The sequence below is a fragment of the Lynx canadensis genome, chromosome A2 (genome assembly GCF_007474595.2).
Source record: "Lynx canadensis isolate LIC74 chromosome A2, mLynCan4.pri.v2, whole genome shotgun sequence".
Taxonomy (NCBI): domain Eukaryota; kingdom Metazoa; phylum Chordata; class Mammalia; order Carnivora; family Felidae; genus Lynx; species Lynx canadensis.
In genome coordinates, this window is record NC_044304.2 from 14,566,154 (window position 1) to 14,584,956 (window position 18,803).

At 46.3% G+C, this 18,803-nt stretch overlaps 1 long non-coding RNA gene and 1 other non-coding gene across 2 annotated transcripts; both read right to left on the bottom strand.

The window, feature by feature from the left end:
- Positions 1-3,133: 3,133 nt before the first annotated feature.
- On the bottom strand, positions 3,134-15,358 carry LOC115507271. Its single transcript, XR_003966598.2, has 4 exons — positions 14,808-15,358; positions 13,931-14,095; positions 8,050-9,271; positions 3,134-6,736 (listed from the first exon to the last, which is right to left on the bottom strand). It is a non-coding gene; the product is annotated as an uncharacterized LOC115507271 (long non-coding RNA).
- On the bottom strand, positions 7,229-7,362 carry LOC115509507. The gene has a single exon (XR_003967395.1). It is a non-coding gene; the product is annotated as a small nucleolar RNA SNORA70 (small nucleolar RNA).
- Positions 15,359-18,803: the final 3,445 nt, after the last annotated feature.

An 18,803-nucleotide genomic window follows, 5' to 3' on the forward strand; every position in this document is an offset into this window, starting at 1 on the left:
TGATTAGTGATGTTGAGCATCAATTGGCCATCTCTATGTCTTCTTTGGGAAAATGTCCATTCAAGTCCTCTGCCCGTTTTTAAATTTATATATGTTGGATATTAACCCCTTGCCATATAGATGATTTGCAAATATTTTCTCCCGTTCCATGGGTTGCCTCCTCATGTTGTCATCTCTTTTGCTGTGCAGAGCATTTTGGTTTGATATAGTCCCCCTTGTTCATTTTTGCTTTTGTTGACTGTGCTTTTGGTGGCATATCCAAAAAATTATGGCTGAGACCAAAGTGGAGGAAATTATTCCCTAGGTGTTCTTGTGGAATCTTTATGGTTTGGGGTCTTGTTAAGTCCGTAATCCATTTTGAGTTAATTTTTGTGAGTGGTGTAAGATAGAGGTCCAATTTCATTCTTTTCCCTGTGGATAGCCAGTTGTCCCAGCACCATTTACTGAAGAAACTATCCTTTCCCTCTTGACTATTCTTGGCTGCCTTGACAAACATTAGCTTACTGTATATGCGGGGATTTATTTCTGGGCTCTTGTTTCTGATCCATTGGTCTATGTGCCTGTTTTTATGGTAGTTACCATACCATTTTGATTACTGTCACTTTGTAGTATAGTTTTAGATCAGGAAGCATGATGCCTCTGCTTAGTTCTTTTTTAGGATTGCTTTGGCTATCTAGGGACTTTTGTAGTTCCACACAAATTTTAAGATTTTTTTTTTCTATTTCTGTGAAAAATGGCATTGGAATTTTGATAGATATTGCATCAAATCCCTACATGGCTTTGTGTAGTATAGACATTTTAACATTAAGTTTTCTGATCCATGAACATGGGCTCTATTTCCATTTATTTGTGACTTTAATTTCTTTCATCAAAATGTAATTTTGATATGTTAGATATTAACCAATATCTAAAGCTCTAGGCAGAGCTTTTACTTCTTTAGTTACATTCGTATGTAGGCACTTTGGTATCTTTGATGCTATTGTAAATGGGATTATTGTCTTTTTCAGCTAGTTCATTGTTGGTCTGTAGAAATGCAACTGAATTTAGCACGCTGATTTTGTATTTTAAAACTTTTCTGGGTGGCTTAGTCGGTTAAGCGTCTGACTCTTGGTTTTGGCTCAGGTCATGATCTCACGATTGGTGAGTTGGAGCCCCACACTGGGGTCTGTGCTGGCAGCACAGAGCCTGCTTGGGATTCTCTCTCTCTGTCTGTCCCTCCCTGCTTGCATGCACTGTCTTTCAAAATAAACATTTTTTTAAAGTCTTAAGCAAAGGTAAGTTGGGATGACATTATCTATCTTTCCAGCCTGATACAGGAAATCTTTCTTTCTGGTTATTTTAAGAATAGCAATTAAAAAAAAAAAAACTTTACATCTCTCTCTCCATCTGCCGCTTGGCTGCTCATGCTCTCTCTCAAAAATAAATATTAAAAAAAAAACTTTTCTGAATGTTTTAGTTCTAAAAGTTTTTTTATAGTCTTTAGGATTTTCTATATACAAGATCATATTATCAACAGATGATTTTACTTCTTCCTTTCTGATTTGGCTGTCTTTTGTTTCTTTTTCTGGCTTAGCTGGGCGGGACTTCCAGAATTATGTTGAAAAGGAGTGGTGAGAGTGCACTCTTGTCTTGTTCCTGCTTTTATTTTTTAAATTTATGCTTATTTTTGAGAGAGAGGCAGAGAGAGAGGGAGACAGAGGATCCAAAGTGGGCTCCGTGCTGACAGCACAGAGCCCAATGCAGGGCTTGAACTCATGAACTGTGAGATCATGACCTGAGCCAACTGAGCCCAGGTGCCCCTCATTCCTGCTTTTAACCTTTCATAATGAGTATGATGTTGGCAGTATGTTTCTCATATACAGCCTCTATTATGTTGAGGTGTATTCCTTCTATATCCAACTTGAATGTTTTCTATCATGAAAAAATGTTGAGTTTTATCAAATGCTTTTTCTGCATCTGTTGAGATAATCACACAATTTTTGTCTTTCATCCTTTTAATGTGCTATATCATATTTATTGATTTGTGTGTGTCGAATCATCTTTGCATCCCAGGGAAAAATCCCATTTGGTTATGGCATATGATCCTTTAATGTCCTGTTGAATTTGGTTTGCTAATAGAGAAATGTTGCATCTATATTCATCAGGGATATTGGCCTGTGTGCACATATATACTGGATGGGCGGCAAAACAATACTCCAGGCATTTCTTAGTTTAATTTACACATTTATTTCTTAAGTTAATACACAGTACCGTGTCACATTTGATAGATTCCATGCTTCTGTGTTCTGGTACTTAGCACAATGCCTGGCCCATTGGGAGGATCAGTTAATATTTACTGAAAAACACCCATAAAGGTTAACAATATTGATTCATTCTACCTAACTGAAGTTCCTTGAGTCATAGATTTTTAAATAGTTTTCAATGAACACATTAAATAACTTGTTCACGTCAATATTTTCAATGATTCCTCTGCCCTCTGTCTTTCAAATAATATTTTATTTTACATTTTTAAAAAGTTAATTTATTTTGAGAGAGAGCTGAGTGGGGGGGGGCGCAGAGAGAGAGAGGGAGAGGGAAAATCTCAAGCAAGCTCCTGGGGGTCAGCGCAGGGCCCAAAGCAGGGCTTGATCCCATGAACTGAGAGATCATGGCCTGAGCCAAAGTCAGATGCTTAACTGACTGAGCCACCCAGGCTCCCCTCAACTTTTACATTTAAGGATACTGTAATGGACATAGCAAGTTCTCTGGCTTATGGAAGGGAGAAATCTACTCCAAAGACTCTGGGCAAAATTTGTAACTAAGAAATAAAAATATGATGAAAGCTAACTTCCCTTCAGCATTGTAGAAGTTAATAACAGGGGAGCCTGGGTGGCTCAGTCAGTTAAGCAGCTTGAACTCGGCTCAGGTCATGATCTCAGGGTTCATGAGATCAAGCTTCCCGCGTCAGTTCTGTACTCATGGCATAGAGACTGTTTGGGATTCTCTCTCTGCCCCTCTTCTGCTTGTGTGTGTACTCTTTCTCTCTTAGAAAAGAAGTCAATAATGTACCTTGTTGTGTCTTATGCAACAGAATATTTCCCTACTGTGTTAAGAAAAAAAAAAACCAAACAAACCCAGAGCGGGACAGTAGTAGTTAAAGCAGTAAAAGCAAGTTTTATTCAGGAATTACCGCAATAGGGGGAAAAAGAGGCCTCAGTATAGAACTGGGACCCATCCCCAGTACGGCACAAAGTGGGGGTTTATAGCCAAGGAGCAGGGTTGGGGTCAGTAGATGGAAAACTACTAAGGAAACCTCAGGGATGGCAGGATTCTAGTTAAACAGATCTAACAGGATTCTTGCTGTGGGCAGGCCAGGGTGGTCAGATGCCATACAAAGGAAAACCCAGTCACTTCCACTTACATTTATTAAAGGATGTGATAAAGGATACATGATCAGTTAGATGAAGAGATACATGGAGTGAGGTCTGGGAGGGTCCCGAGCACAGGAACTTCTGTCCCCATGGAGTTGGGGTACATCACGCTCCCAGTGTGAATGTGTTCACCCATATGGAAACTCTCTGAACCCCATACCGTTAGGATTTTTATGGAGGCTTCCTCACGTAGGCATGACAGATCATTAACTCCACTTCCAGCCCCTTTCCCCTTTCTGGAGGATTGGGGAGGGGGTATGGGGCTGAAAATTCCAAGCTTCTAATCATGGCTTGGCCTTTTGCTAACAGTCAGAAAGACTCCCCTCCGGGAGTCATCCAGGAGCCCATCCAGAGTTGCCTCATTAGAACAAGACATTCCTACCACCCAGGATATTCCAAGGAATTTAGGAGCCCTGAATCAGGAACTGGGGTTAAAGACCAAATATTAGAAAACGAGATACTCCTAGTGTCTTAACACTTAGGAAATTAGAAGGCTTTCAGGAGCCTGTGCCAAGAACCAGGGACAGAGACCAATATATATTTTCTATTATTTCACAGACACCAAAGGTGGGGTGTGTGTGTGAAGAATGTTATGAGATATTGAGGGTGGGGAGTTCTCTTTAAACTGACTTGGCAAGGTTCTTGCTACAACTGGGTGATGCAGGCCAGACAAGGGCAGGCTGCAAAGTCCAGACCTAGAGGAGAACGACTCAAGTTTAGTCAGGGAGAGTCTTTGTCATTGGCTATTGTGAAGCCAGTTAAATTGTGGTATCATTTTGAGACCGATCATCTAGAGTTTAAAGAAAAAGGAATTGAATTATTCTAAGTATAGATATCATGGCTTTCTTTAAACATCAAAAATTATTAGATTCCCAAACTAGACATGAAAAGGCTACTGAAGCATCCTTCAGGTTTTAATTTCTAGTAAGGTATGTGTCAATCACTATAAGTAAGACACGTAAACAAAAAAGCCTCTGGGGGCATCCCTCCCCCGCGCTTTTAAGAGTAAAGGGTACCTGAGAACCAAGTGGGAAAACCACTGTGAATTATCCCCAGCCTTACAGGTGCATTTCTTGCACTGATCTCAAGAAGAGCCATCGAGAGAAAATCCTAAGCACCTCTCTGTATTAGCCCTTGGCCAGGCCTACATGTTTTGTTTTTTTTAGGCCAGGAAGCTGGTGTCTGGGGACCTGAGGGACTTTTGGCCACAGTTTTGCTTTTTCCCTCTCTTTTCTCATTTTTTCTTTTCTTTCCCATCTTTATTTAGTTTGTTAGTACTGTTAGGGGGCACTTTTAGTTAGCATTCCTAGCAGTGAGTCACTGAGCTGCGGGGCCTTGTGGCCATCCTGTGACCAGGAGAGCCACAGTAACCACCACCGGCTCCTCAGGACCGTCGGCCAGGGCAGCTTTGCCCAGGTGGGGTTGGTCTGGCACAGCCCGAGTGGGACAGAGGCGTCCATGACGGTCATTAACAAGAGTCAGCAGGGCTCCTCCAGCCTCCGGAGACTATTCCTTGAAGTCCAGAGCATGAAGGCCCTGAATCACAACCCCCGAGTCGTGAAACTACTTGAGGTCGCTGGCACCATGGAAGCAGGCGACCCGGTCACGGAGTCCACTAGCGAAGGACAGGTGTTTGAACTGCGCCATGCCTGCATGAGAAAGGGGGAGCCCCGAGGCAGATTCTGCCAGATAGCGTCCACTGTGTAGTACCACCACCAGGAAGGTATCATCCACAGGGACCTAAAGCCAGAGAGCCTGCTTTTGGAATCTGACCCGAACATCAAGGTCGCATACTCTGGATTCAGCAATGAGTTCACCGCCGGCCATAAGCTGACCCCCTTCTGTGGTAGTCCCCTTACACCAAGAGTACAACAGTCTCGTAGGAGATGGGTGGAGCCTGGAGCCATCCTCTATACAATGACTGTCCAGTGACCAGCAGGTCCCTGCCTTGGCAGGACTTCAGGGAGCTGTGGGAGTGGGTGCTGAGCAGGATATGCCATGTTCCCCTTTCCACGTCTGTGGAGCGTGGGAGACCTACTAGAGAGATTCCTGCCCCTCGGTCCCAGTGAGAGAAGCGCTTTAGAGGAAACCATGAAGGACCCATGGATGACCATGGCCCGTGAAGCAGAACTACTAAAGCCTTACAGTGAGCCACTCCCTGACTACAAGGATCCCTGGCAGAACTGAGGTGACATTATCTGTGGGCTATGAGTGGGACCAGATCTGGGACCTGCTGATGGGCCAGAATTAAGAGGAAGTGATGGCCAACTACCTGATCCTAGGCTGCAAGAGCCCCAAGGTGGACGGTGGACCATTGCTGCGAAGCCTCTGCCTTCAGCTGATCCTGCCAATAGTTGCTGTCCTTCCCGCTCCCACAGGCTTCAGCCCAGGGTCTCTGCCAACCCGGAGGAGCCTGGTTTCGGTGGGCCTGCCCACCTCTGCTGTGTTCTGTAACTCAGAAAGTCAGCGGCCTGGGGAGCACCAGGAGTCAGTGGAAGGCCAGCAGCCCATCCAAAGTGCCTGCCAGTCCCCCAAGACACAAGGACCATCCCTTTCCCCAGCACAGTCCCTAGTGTGACCCTGGGGCCTCCCCTCCACCCACAGCATCAGCAGCAGTGGTGATGCCCCACACGGAACCAGCTGCCCCCAGGGTTTGTCCTACAACTGGCAACTCCCTCCATGCTGGGTGGCCCAGTGATAGGACCCCAGCCTCTCCCTCTGGCACCCCCCAAGGCTGACTGGGCTGCTGGGAGCTTCTCCAACTTCTTACTCAGGCAGATACCGTGTTTCAGGCCACCTGGAAAGAACTGATGTGGCCCTTAAACCACAATGAAGCCAATGAAAGCTCACATGGTGGATAGCCAAAGAAGGGACAAAACCAAAGACTGTTTTCATATGGGCAGCAAGAAGATCCTGAGCTCCACAGAGCCCAGCAGCAGGTGTGGGAGGTGGGCCAGGGCTGACAGAGACAGCCGTGGGGACGGGAGTGGTGCAAGGAGCTTACGGCTTGTATGTGGGGACACCGAGGACCACGGGCAGGGAAGGATGGCAGGTGCAGACTGCCAAGGTGGCCTGCATGGGATTCAAATCAAGGGAGTACCTGTGCTTCCACAGCATTCAAAAGCACTGAATCAAAAAATAATGGTGAGCTTAAAGGATGGCTGGGTGCCACCGGGGAGATAAGAGGAGAGGCTGGTCCTGGCTTCGGGCAGGTCCTCTGTCCCAACCTGGGTGAATCTTCAGAGACTGGACTGTCGTCCTGGGGTACTTCTTCCCTGCTACTCTTTTCTCTCGTCTTCTGTGTTTATCAGGGACGGGAGATGCTTCTGTAGAAATAAACACAATAAAAAAACCACATTTAATGGGAAGGGATTTAACATCTATTTTCTTTTTTTTAAGACGGGAAGTAGGACTTATTGGTGGGCATGAATAGAGAAGGGGCAGTGCCGAGGTTCTCATGAGCACAGAGCCCTCCATTTGTCCAAGGGACCATGATAAGGGATATTTTTGACCCCACAGCCATCTGGGGTGAGCAGCTTTTCAGCCACCATGTCTTCAAATTTATCCGCGTTAAAGTCCCACTTCTTGGAAATGTGGATTTTTCGGGTGGCCAGGGAACTTGAACTTGGCCCTACGTAGGGCCTCAATCACGTGCTCCTTATTCTGCAGCTTGCTGCGAATGGACTTGATCACTTGGCCAATATGGACCCTGGCCACTGTGCCCTGGGGCTTTCCAAATACACCCCACATACCTGTCTGGAGCCTAGACTGGAGCCTAGACTGTGGCATGAGGCCACACCTCAATGTCCACTGGAAAGGGCTGTCTCCAAGGTCCCTTAGGGCAACCTGTACAATCAACAGGCTGCATACACTACCAAGGAGGCTACTGTTTGCAGCCATTGCACACTGGGCTCCCATGGGGAAAGAGCACAGTCGGCTTAATTGGCTGCATTGACATCTATTTTCTGAGTTGCTTTTAAATTTTGTTTAATGTTTATTTTTGAGAGAGAGTGAATAAGAGAGCGAGCGAGCGAGGGGCAGAGAGTGAGGGAGACACAGAATCCAAAGCAGGCTCCAGGCTCTGAGCTGTCAGCACAGGGCCCGATGCAGGGTTCGAACCCATGAACCATGAGATCATGACTTGAGCCGAAGTCAGATCCTTAACTGACTGAGCCACCCAGGTGCCCGAGTTGCTCTTTTTTTTTTTTTTTTTTTAATTTTTTTTTTCAACGTTTATTTATTTTTGGGACAGAGAGAGACAGAGCATGAACGGGGGAGGGGCAGAGAGAGAGGGAGACACAGAATCGGAAACAGGCTCCAGGCTCTGAGCCATCAGCCCAGAGCCTGACGCGGGGCTCGAACTCACGGACCGCGAGATCGTGACCTGGCTGAAGTCAGACGCTTAACTGACTGCGCCACCCAGGCGCCCCCCGAGTTGCTCTTAATGCTGGATTGTGGGAGGTGATTATTGACACAACTGGTTCTCATTCATGTTTGTCTCAGAGAACACTGGGCTGTCACTTCCTTCAGCAGGTTTGATAATAGTAATATTAACACCAACAAATACCAGTAGCATTTACTAGTGGCCCCAGACCTTCTACACCATTTCAATCCCTTTTAGGTAAAAGTGCCCATTTACCAGACTAGGAAATGAATGTTGAATGGGGTTAAGCAGTTTGTACAATCGCAGAGCTGGTGTCCGGAGCATGTGCTTTGAATCTTGGGTCTACGGCCTCCCTTGGCTCAGGCCTGGGGCTTCGGCAGTCCTGCTTTTGACATCCTGTTGAGGTTGTTACACCGAGTCTCTTGATTAATGGACAATTCAGTAATACACAAGACGACACCAAACACTTGGGCGGTAATCTTCAGAGCTTCTTGTGAATTCGCTTGTTTGCGGGCCCCTAAGTCCTCTGCATACGCAGAGGTCCTGAGTACAAATTCTACCTCAAAAATATGAAAGAAAAATGAAGTTGTCCAGAGTGCTGGCAACACTGAGGTTGTATGGAGCCCTGTTCAGCCCGAGGGACAGTGCCTTGTAGGCCGGTTAGCACACAGGTGGGCCCCCTGGTGTGGGAGCCTGATCCAGATCTAAACACGCGTCTACGGTGGTGCCCAGCAGGGTGGCCTTCCCGCTCTTCTCCTGCCTCTTGTCAAAATCTTACTAGCTAGAGAACAAATGTAGACTGATGTCTTGCGGATGAACTCCTGTATATTTAAAATTCACTTACTGGGGCGCCTGGGTGGCTCAGTCGGTTAAGCGTCCGACGTCGGCTCAGGTCATGATCTCGCAGTTCGTGAGTTCCAGCCCCGCATCGGGCTCTGTGCTGACAGCTCAGAACCTGGAGCCTGTTTCAGATTCTGTGTCTCCCTCTCTCTCTCTGACCCTCCCCCGTTCATGCTCTGTCTCTCTCTGTCTCAAAAATAAATAAACGTTAAAAAAATTTTAAAAAATAAAAAAATAAAATAAAATTCACTTACTGGACTCAAGAGCCCTTTTCCCTATCCCAGTGCTTTTTATTCATGTACAAATTAACTAGAACTCATCTGAGCACACCCACTCGCTCCAGAGCTGCTGGGTCACATCTGTGCCCAGGCATCCACCCCTAGAGGATCTATCCCCTATCCTCCCAGGCATGGGGAAGAGACATCTCATTTAGGGTGAGTGTTGAGTTTTTTCCAGAGGCACACCGCTCGGTGAGGTCACTGAAGAGTTCTGGAAGGGTCCTCAATTGAAAATTTGGTGGCAGTTCTTCTTTGGCAGGTCCCCGGGGTTGAGGTGCAATCCTGTGGCCTCCGCCTTCTTGATGATCATAGTCCTGGCACATAACAGTGCTCCCCAAGTAGTGTTTCTCCTCTTTTGCCTGCAAGGGAGTTACGAAAAAAAGGAATTGCAGGGAAATTTCAGAAGAGACTGCTATGTATAGCCAAGGTGAGGGTCGGGAGTGTTTTGTGGGTGAGGCAGATTTTGCCTGCAAGGGAGTTACGAGAAAAGGAATTACAGGGAAATTTCAGAAGAGACTGCTATGTATAGCCAAGGTGAGGGTCGGGAGTGTTTTGTGGGTGAGGCAGATTTGAAGCTGAGGCCTGACCAGAACTTTTGGGATCCTGAGTCCTCACGTGAGGGCCATCATTTTTTTCTACTGCAGCTGCACGTGCCGGTTTCCAGGCTGCCTGCTGTTGGGAGGGCAGTTTTGAGCTTGTATGTAACACAGATCCGTTCGTGGTGTGGCCTGGAGCCCTGGCTGGAAAGGATCCTGAGGTCAAGGTCAGGCCCAGTAAAACACAGTCCTACTTATCAGGCATCTGTAATAGTTATAGTTCCTAGTACTGCCTTCACTGTTGCTCCCTTTTGTAATAAGATGATGTTAAAGGACTCTGTGGCAGAGCTTAACATAACCTGGTTACAATAGAAGCTTCTGAGTCAGAGAGTTCTCTTATCACCCTGCATATATCTGGGTATGGTGTATTTACAAGCACATATATTTTATAGGCACTGCAGTTGTGCTTGGGATTTGCACCCTGACCCAGGCATTAATTTATTTAAAAGAATATCTTAACATTTTCAAAGAATTGAGCATTTTAATTTTTTTTTTTAATGTGTATTTATTTGAGAACATGTGCATGAGTGGTGGAGGAGCAGAGAGAGAGGGGGGCAGAGAGAGAGAACCCCAAGCAGGCTCCATGCTGTCAGTGGGGAGTCCAATGCAGGGCTCAATCCCATGTACTGTGAGAACATGACCTGAGCCGACACCAAGGGTCAGATGCTCAACCAACTGAGCCACCCAGGAGCTCCAAGCTGAGCATCTTTAAATTCCCTATTTCTGTTACTTCTAATTGTATTGCATTATGGGCCAGAAATATAATGTGTTCAGTATTTGTCCTTTTATATTTACTAAATATATATTTTTTTGTTTTTAAAATATAATCAAAGGTATTTCCATTTCTTTGACGCTGGCTTGGTTTCTAAACATTCACTTTGTTGAGACATTCTTTTGGGTATATACATACAGATCATTTATGCTTTCATTGTTTTGTATGCTTTTGTGTTTTTTAAAAACCATTTTGGGCCCTTCATTCTCTCTTAAGACATTTCTTTCCAAGCCTCCCATGCTCAATAGATTCTATGATTTACTGTTTCTCAGTTAAGATTGCTTTCAGCTCTAGATACCAGAAAATCTGACACACAGTATGAACAAGCAAGGAGAGGAGATGAGGTCAAAAAGGTAGGCAGGGGTCAGGTTATCTGGTTACCTAAGCTTTTATTTTATTGCAGTGAGAAGCCAGTGAGAGGGTTAAATGGGGATAGGAGGGAGTGGAGGGGGAGTGGGGTGTCTGTGGGGGGTGGGGGGTGGGGTTAACATATATCATGGTTTTCTTTTTTTTTTTAAGTTTGTTTATTTAATTTTGAGAGAGAGAGAGAGAAAGAGCAAGCTTGCACATGGGAGAGGCAGAGAGGGAGGGAGAGAGAGAGAATCCCAAGCAGGCTCCATGCTGTCAGCACACAGCTTGATGTGGGCCTCAGTTCAACAAACCATGAGATCATGACCTGAACCAAAATCAAGAGTCAGCTACTTAACCGACTGAGCCACCCAGGCACCCCTGTTTTTCATGTTTTAAAAAAAAATTTTTTTGGGGCGCCTGGGTGGCTCAGTCGGTTAAGCGTCTGACTCTTGGATTCGGCTCGGGTCACAATCTCGCGGTCCGTGAGTTCGAGCCCCGTGTCAGGCTCTGGGCTGATGGCTCAGAGCCTGGAGCCTGCTTCTGATTCTGTGTCTCCCTCTCTCTCTGCCCCTCCCCCATTCATGCTCTGTCTCTCTCTGTCCCCAAAATAAATAAACATTAAAAAAAGATTAAAAAAAAATAAATAAATAAATTTTTTTTTTTAATGTTTCTTTATTTCTGAGAGAGAGAGAGAGCATGAGCAGGGGCGGAACAGAGAGAGGGAGACACAGAATCCAGAGAGAGAGAGAGAGAGAGAGAGAGAGAGAGAGAGCATGAGCAGGGGAAGAGCAGAGAGAGGGAGACACAGAATCCAAAGCAGGTTCCAGGATCCGAGCTGTCAGCACAGAGCCCGATGCCGGGCTCGAACTCACGAACCGCGAGATCATGACCTGAGCCGAAGTCGGACGCTTAACTGACTGAGCCACCCAGGCGCCCCTTCATGTGTTTTTATGGAGCACTGTGGATGCTGACTGGAGAATGGACTGCGGGAGAGTATAGAGGGAAGCAGGAAGCTAGTTTGGAAGGCAGTGTTTGCAGAAGATCAGTAAGAGAGGACAGTGGCTGAAACTGGTTGTAGAAATGGATGCAATGAGAAGAGGCTGCAATCAGGATGCATGTCAAGAGGACTTGTTGGAGGACTGCATGTGGTGGGGTGGGAAGGGAAAGAGAGTCAATGATGGCTCCTGAGTGCTCCCCTCAGAAAAGAAGCCCCAGGCCTAGGGGTTCTCAGCAGATAGATGGTATTCAAAGCTGGGAGCCTCTGCAGGTTTGCTCTGAGAAGAGGGCCCACAAGAAAGAGAAAGGGGCTGAGGGTCCCAGAGATCTAAAGGAGGAGGAGGAGGAATAAAAGGAAGATAGAGTAAGATGGGAAGGAATCGGGGGCGGGGGGGGGGGCTTGAGAATCCAGAGGAAAGAAGTGCTCAATCGTGTTTCAAATTCAGCTATAAGACTGAGAGAAAACTGAATCTTGAATTTAGCAAAATGGAAAACATTGGTGACACCATGAAAGCAAAATGGTGTGGAGGAAAGTGGGAATGGAATGGGTTCAGGAGAGGAGAGGAGAGGTACTTGAAAGGAGCAGAGGAAAATGGGAAATGGAGAGGACTCTGGGGTCAAAGGAGGTCTGTGTTAATGCACAACATTAGGGCACCTTTGTATGCTGATGTTGGCAAGGGATCATTACTGACACAGGACTGCAGAACTCTGGGGTCATAAGCTGAAAGGACTTCTCAGCGCCAAGTTTACTTGAAGTTATAGCTTTAATCTTTAAAGTCTTTAAAATCAATGGGCTTTGGGGGCACCTGGGTGGCTTAGTCGGTTAAGCATCTGACTTCAGCTCAGGTCACGATTTCACGGTTCACGGGTTTGAGCCCCACATCAGGCTCTCTGCTGTCAGCACAGAGCACTCTTCAGATCCTCTATCCCCCCCCCCCACTTGCGCGCACTCTCTCTCTCTCAAAATAAGTAAACTTTAAAAAATATATTTAAAAAATAAAATAAATGGGATTTTTGCCATCTAGTTCATAATACAGGCATACCCACAGAATATATCCCCCAATTAATGTTTTCCTGGAAGAACGTTTTCATTTTCAATACATAGCATAGAAGTTATTTCCCTCTCAACATTTTTAGCTGATATGTATATAAAGTTTATATTGAGTCTTTAAAATTTTTTTTTTCAATGTTTATTTATTTTTGGGACAGAGAGAGACAGAGCATGAACGGGGGAGGGGCAGAGAGAGAGGGAGACACAGAATCGGAAACAGGCTCCAGGCTCCGAGCCATCAGCCCGGAGCCTGACGCGGGGCTCGAACTCACGGACCGCAAGATCGTGACCTGGCTGAAGTCGGACGCTTAACCGACTGCGCCACCCAGGCGCCCCTATATTGAGTCTTTAAAAAAATACATTTTATTAAATTTTTTTAAATCTTTATTTTTGAGAGAGAGACAGAGTGTGAGAAGGGGAGGGGCAGAGAGAGAGGGAGACGCAGAATCCGAAGCAGCCTCCAGGCCCTGAGCTGTCAGCACAGAGCCCGACGCGGGGCTCGAACTCACAAACCATGAGATCATGACCTGAGCCGAAGTCGGACGTTCAACCGACTGAGCCACCCAGGCGCCCCCCCAAAAATATTTTAAACGGCTTGAGAAGAAGTTTCACGTTGCTTCCAAATACAACCTGCAGGCCAATCACACTTTGGAGTGTTGGCAAGATGTACAACATCTGACGTTATTGGTCTACAAGTAGCTACTGCTAGTGCACACAAAGCACCTGTATGCCAATGACTATGTTTTTAATTTAATTTTTAAGTAAACTCTACTCCCAACGTGGGGCTCTAACTCCTGAGCCCGAGATCGAGGGGCTCTAGCGACTGAGCCAGCCAGATGCCACAAAATTGGTCGGGATTTTTTTCAACGTTTATTTATTTTTGGGACAGAGAGAGACAGAGCATGAATGGGGGAGGGGCAGAGAGAGAGGGAGACACAGAATCGGAAACAGGCTCCAGGCTCTGAGCCATCAGCCCAGAGCCTGACGCGGGGCTCGAACTCACGGACCGCGAGATCGTGACCTGGCTGAAGTCGGACGCTTAACCGACTGCGCCACCCAGGCGCCCCTGGTCGGGTTTTTTGATGGGACTTGCTATGCCTTATAATTTTTTCTGTTTAAACTAATGGGAAATAAGTTATCCTTAGGGTCTCTTCTTAGAGAAAGTCTGACATTTCAGGCATAGATTATGGACCATCGCTAATGGCATAGGACTTTCCAGCCTTGTCTTAGTTTTAAGTTTTCAATTACTTACCTTGGAAATGACTTCATTTCTTCCAAATCTTGTAGAATTGATGCTCCAGAAAGTCCTACCATGGATAGTTTGCTGTTTTGCATCCTCCCTGCACAGAATTGGAGCTGTGCATAAATTAGCTGGAGATGTGTGTCGTGACCTCGTAATTGGAGTTAACCAGAAAAACTAAATAGAAAAATGACATAAGAAAATTATCACTACAACTCCCAACAGCGACAGATTGTTTTAATTATTCTGTATTCTGAAAGTATATTTAAAAAGGGATATTTAGGGGCCCCTGGGTGGCTCAGTCTGTTAAGCCACTGACTTTTGATTTGGGCTCAGGTCCTGATCTCACGATTCCTGAGATTGAGCAGGAATCTGCAGCTTTGCACTGACAGCATGGAGCCTGCTTAGGATTCTCTCCCCCCATTCCCCCCCCCCCCGCCCCTCTGCTAGGCGTGCTCTCAAATAAATATTAAAAAAAAAAAAAAAAAAAGAGGGGTGCCTGGGTGGCTCAGTCCCTCAGGTGTGGGGCTCTGGATTTCAGCTCAGGTCACGATCTCAGGTTTGCGTCTAGTTCTGCGCTGAGTGCCGGGAGTCTGCTTGGGATTCTCTCTCTCTCTCTGCCCCTCCCTTGCTCATGCTCGCTCTCTTTCAAAATACGTATATTAACTTAAAAAAAAAAAAAAAGATATTTATAAGGGGTTCCAAAGCATCCCCTCCACAAACCTCTCTGACGTTTTGGGAAGGATGAATGGGAGCTTCTGGTCCAGCTGGCCGGTGTGAATTAGGCCAAGAGGTCCGAAATAAAATAATCAGCCACTTGGGACTCCCACCTGGGAGTCAAGGAAGTGGCTTGGGCGTGGTCCCCCAAGGGGCTTAGGAGGTCACTGACCTGCGCGCCGGAGGTGCCTATGTGTGTGCAGCAATGGGCGTCTCCACTGTGATGGTTCTTTTCACAGTACTGCACTGGACAGTCCCTCTAAGAGGCCTGAGAAGGTATTGGGAGTTCAACCAGTCGGGGGTCCAGGAGGCGTTCTGCAGGCAACCACACGACCAGCGGTCCATAAGGACGATTATGGGAACCCGGAGAGGCAGAGGTGATGACGGGAAAGGTGGCTTCGAAAAGACAAGTTCCAGGTTTCCAGGTACCGGTATTTCTATTTTGACCGATGAGTTTCCGTTTCAAATACCGGCTTAGGAGCTTCTGCATGTGTTCTAAACCGCCTCCCCAACCGCCAGGCCTGAGCGAGCCGCTAGCCCCACCCCTACCGGCGGCACTGCGCAAGTCCGAGGGGCGTGGCGAGTGGGGGCGGAGCGAGGCAGCGGGAAGGGCGGGACGCGCTGGGTTCCTGGAGGCCAGGTTGTACCCCTGGCCAGCTCGCCTCGGGCTTCCGGAGGTGTGGCACTTGCTGGCCTGCGAGAAATCCAGCTTTGGCCACAACAAATCGCGCCATGGGAAATTCGTGAAGATGCTCTATCACGATCACATCTCGAGTCAGGCTGTCCCGGGCCCGCCGGGCTGCGCTGGGTCTCTGGGGGGCGGGGCTCTCGGGAGTCCGACGCTCCCTTGAGCGAGGCGGGACGGCCGTTAGTACTCCGGGGGGCGGGGCGGAAGGCGGGGCCTCTCTTCCCCAAGAGGAGACTGAGGCTGCTTGCTGGGCTGAAGGCCTACGACTCCCAGGATGTGCTGGACGTTGGGTGCTCCTTGAGGTTCAGGGTCTTCTGCTTAGATTTTGTGGGTCTGACATTTTGCTTACTCCATTCCCGTTCCAATGTGCTGCAGTAATTGTTTCGTAGGAGCCATTTGGTTGTTTCTGTATCTTGCAGTGTTTTTAGGGATCCCACCCTCACTACATAAGTCACTATGTACAATAAAAAATACAATAGCTACCTACTTGTAGTTGTCACGTCTGTCTTCTCCAACGGAGCTGTGAAGAATCCTAGTTACTTGTAGCTTCTTTCATTCTCATACACCTGGGCCGCTTACAAACTGGGCATTCCATCTTTGGTCTCATTGACCTTATCCTTTTCATCTATTTCGTAATTTTAATTTTTTTAATCGTTTTGAGAGACAGAGACAGAGTACTAGTTGGGGAGGAGCAGAGAGAGAAGGAGACACAGAATCCGAAGCAGGCTCCAGGCTCTTGAGCTGTCAGCACAGAGCCTGACGCGGGGCTCGAACCCACGAACCCTGAGATCATGACCTGAGCTGAAGTCAGACACCTAACCGACTGAGCCACCCGGGCGCCCCTCATTTATCTTGATATACTTTGCTAATACAGTGGACACTGACAGGCATTTTTTTTTTTTTTTAATTTATTGGGGCACCTGGGTGGCTCAGTCGGTTAAGTACCAGACTCTTGATTTCAGGTCAGGTCATGATCTCACAGGTGGTGGGTTCCAGCCCCACGTTGGGCTCTGTGCTGACAGTGCAGAGCCTGCCTGGGATTTTCTCTCTCCCTCTCTCTCTGTCCCTCCCCTCCCCAAAATAAATAAATAAACTAAAAAAAGTAACTTTGTTGCTGAAAAATTCTATTGCCAAGTGCTTGTCCTTATGAAAAGAAAAAGGAGAGCTTAAGTATATTTGTTGAAAACAAACTGCTCCTTTTCTTGTCCGGTTCCCCCAGATATTTTGTGCAGTTATATCACTTAAGAAAAGAGCGATAGTCTATGGAACAAATTATGATCTATTTTAAATATTGGAGTTCCGCAGAATATTTCATTTTGAAATGGGGTGTGGAAAAAAAAAAAGGCAACCATCTTTGAATTCAAATCCTAAGATTTGTTCAGCTTCAACAGGCTGTGAATCACTGGGCATTAGCAATAGGCCACGTGTTGTATAAAGTGGTACTTTTTTTTCTATCGGGGAAGTACTATATAAATGAAATATGCACATTATGTTTAAATATCAGGAAACTCAAATCCCATATTGAAATACATATTGAACAGAATCCTATTTACCTATTTACCTCCTTCTCCTCCTTTTCCTCCTCCCCCTCCTCCTCTTCCTCCCCCTTCTTCTTTTTAATTTTATTTTTTTATTTTTATTTTTTTTAACATTTATTTATTTTTGAGACAGAGAGAGAGCATGAACAGGGGAGGGTCAGAGAAAGAGGGAGACACAGAATCTGAAACAGGCTCCAGGCTCTGAGCTGTCTCACAGAGCTTGATGCGGGGCTCGAACCCACGGACCGCGAGATCATGACCTGAGCCAAAGTCGGACGCTTAACCGACTGAGCCACCCAGGCGCCCCTTAATTTTAGAGAGAGTATGGGAGGAGGGGAGAGGGGCAGAGGGAGAGAGAGAGAGAGTCTTTTTTTTTTTTTTTTTTTTTTTTTGGGACAGAGAGAGACAGAGCATGAACGGGGGAGGGGCAGAGAGAGAGGGAGACACAGAATCGGAAGCAGGCTCCAGGCTCTGAGCCATCAGCCCAGAGCCCGATGCGGGGCTCGAACTCACGGACCGCGAGATCATGACCTGGCTGAAGTCGGACGCTTAACCGACTGAGCCACCCAGGCGCCCCTAGATTTCGGATTTTTAAAAATCTGGTGAGTTATTCTGTAGTGTTTCAGTTAACAGAGACTTTATATATATATATATATATATATATATATATATATATATATATATGAAATTTATTGACAAATTGGTTTCCATACAACACCCAGTGCTCATCCCAAAAGGTGCCCTCCTCAATACCCATCACCCACCCTCCCCTCCCTCCCACCCCCAATCAACCCTCAGTTTGTTCTCAGTTTTTAACAGTCTCTTATGCTTTGGCTCTCTCCCACTCTAACGTCTTTTTTTTTTTTTTCCTTCCTCTCCCCCATGGGTTCCTGTTAAGTTTCTCAGGATCCACATAAGAGTGAAACCATATGGTATCTGTCTTTCTCTGTATGGCTTATTTCACTTAGCATTACACTCTCCAGTTCCATCCACGTTGCTACAAAAGGCCATATTTCATTTTTTCTCATTGCCACATAGTATTCCATTGTGTATATATACCACAATTTCTTTATCCATTCATCAATTGATGGACATTTAGGCTCTTTCCATAATTTGGCTATTGTTGAGAGTGCTGCTATGAACATTGGGGTACAAGTGCCCCTATGCATCAGTACTCCTGTATCCCTTGGATAAATTCCTAGCAGTGCTATTGCTGGGTCATAGGGTAGGTCTATTTTTAATTTTCTGAGGAACCTCCACACTGCTTTCCAGAGCGGCTGCACCAATTTGCATTCCCACCAACAGTGCAAGAGGGTTCCCGTTTCTCCACATCCTCTCCAGCATCTATAGTCTCCTGATTTGTTCATTTTGGCCACTCTGACTGGCGTGAGGTGATTTCTGAGTGTGGTTTTGATTTGTATTTCCCTGATAAGGAGCGATGCTGAACATCTTTTCATGTGCCTGTTGGCCATCTGGATGTCTTCTTTAGAGAAGTGTCTATTCATGTTTTCTGCCCATTTCTTCACTGGGTTGTTTTTCGGGTGTGGAGTTTGGTGAGCTCTTTATAGATTTTAGATACTAGCCCTTTGTCCGATATGTCATTTGCAAATATCTTTTCCCATTCCGTTGGTTGCCTTTTAGTTTTGTTGGTTGTTTCCTTTGCTGTGCAGAAGCTTTTTATCTTCATAAGGTCCCAGTAATTCACTTTTGCTTTTAATTCCCTTGCCTTTGGGGATGTGTCGAGTAAGAGATTGCTACGGCTGAGGTCAGAGAGGTCTTTTCCTGCTTTCTCCTCTAAGGTTTTGATGGTTTCCTGTCTCACATTTAGGTCCTTTATCCATTTTGAGTTTATTTTTGTAAATGGTGTGAGAATGTGGTGTAGTTTTAACCTTCTGCATGTTGCTGTCCAGTTCTCCCAGCACCATTTGTTAAAGAGGCTGTC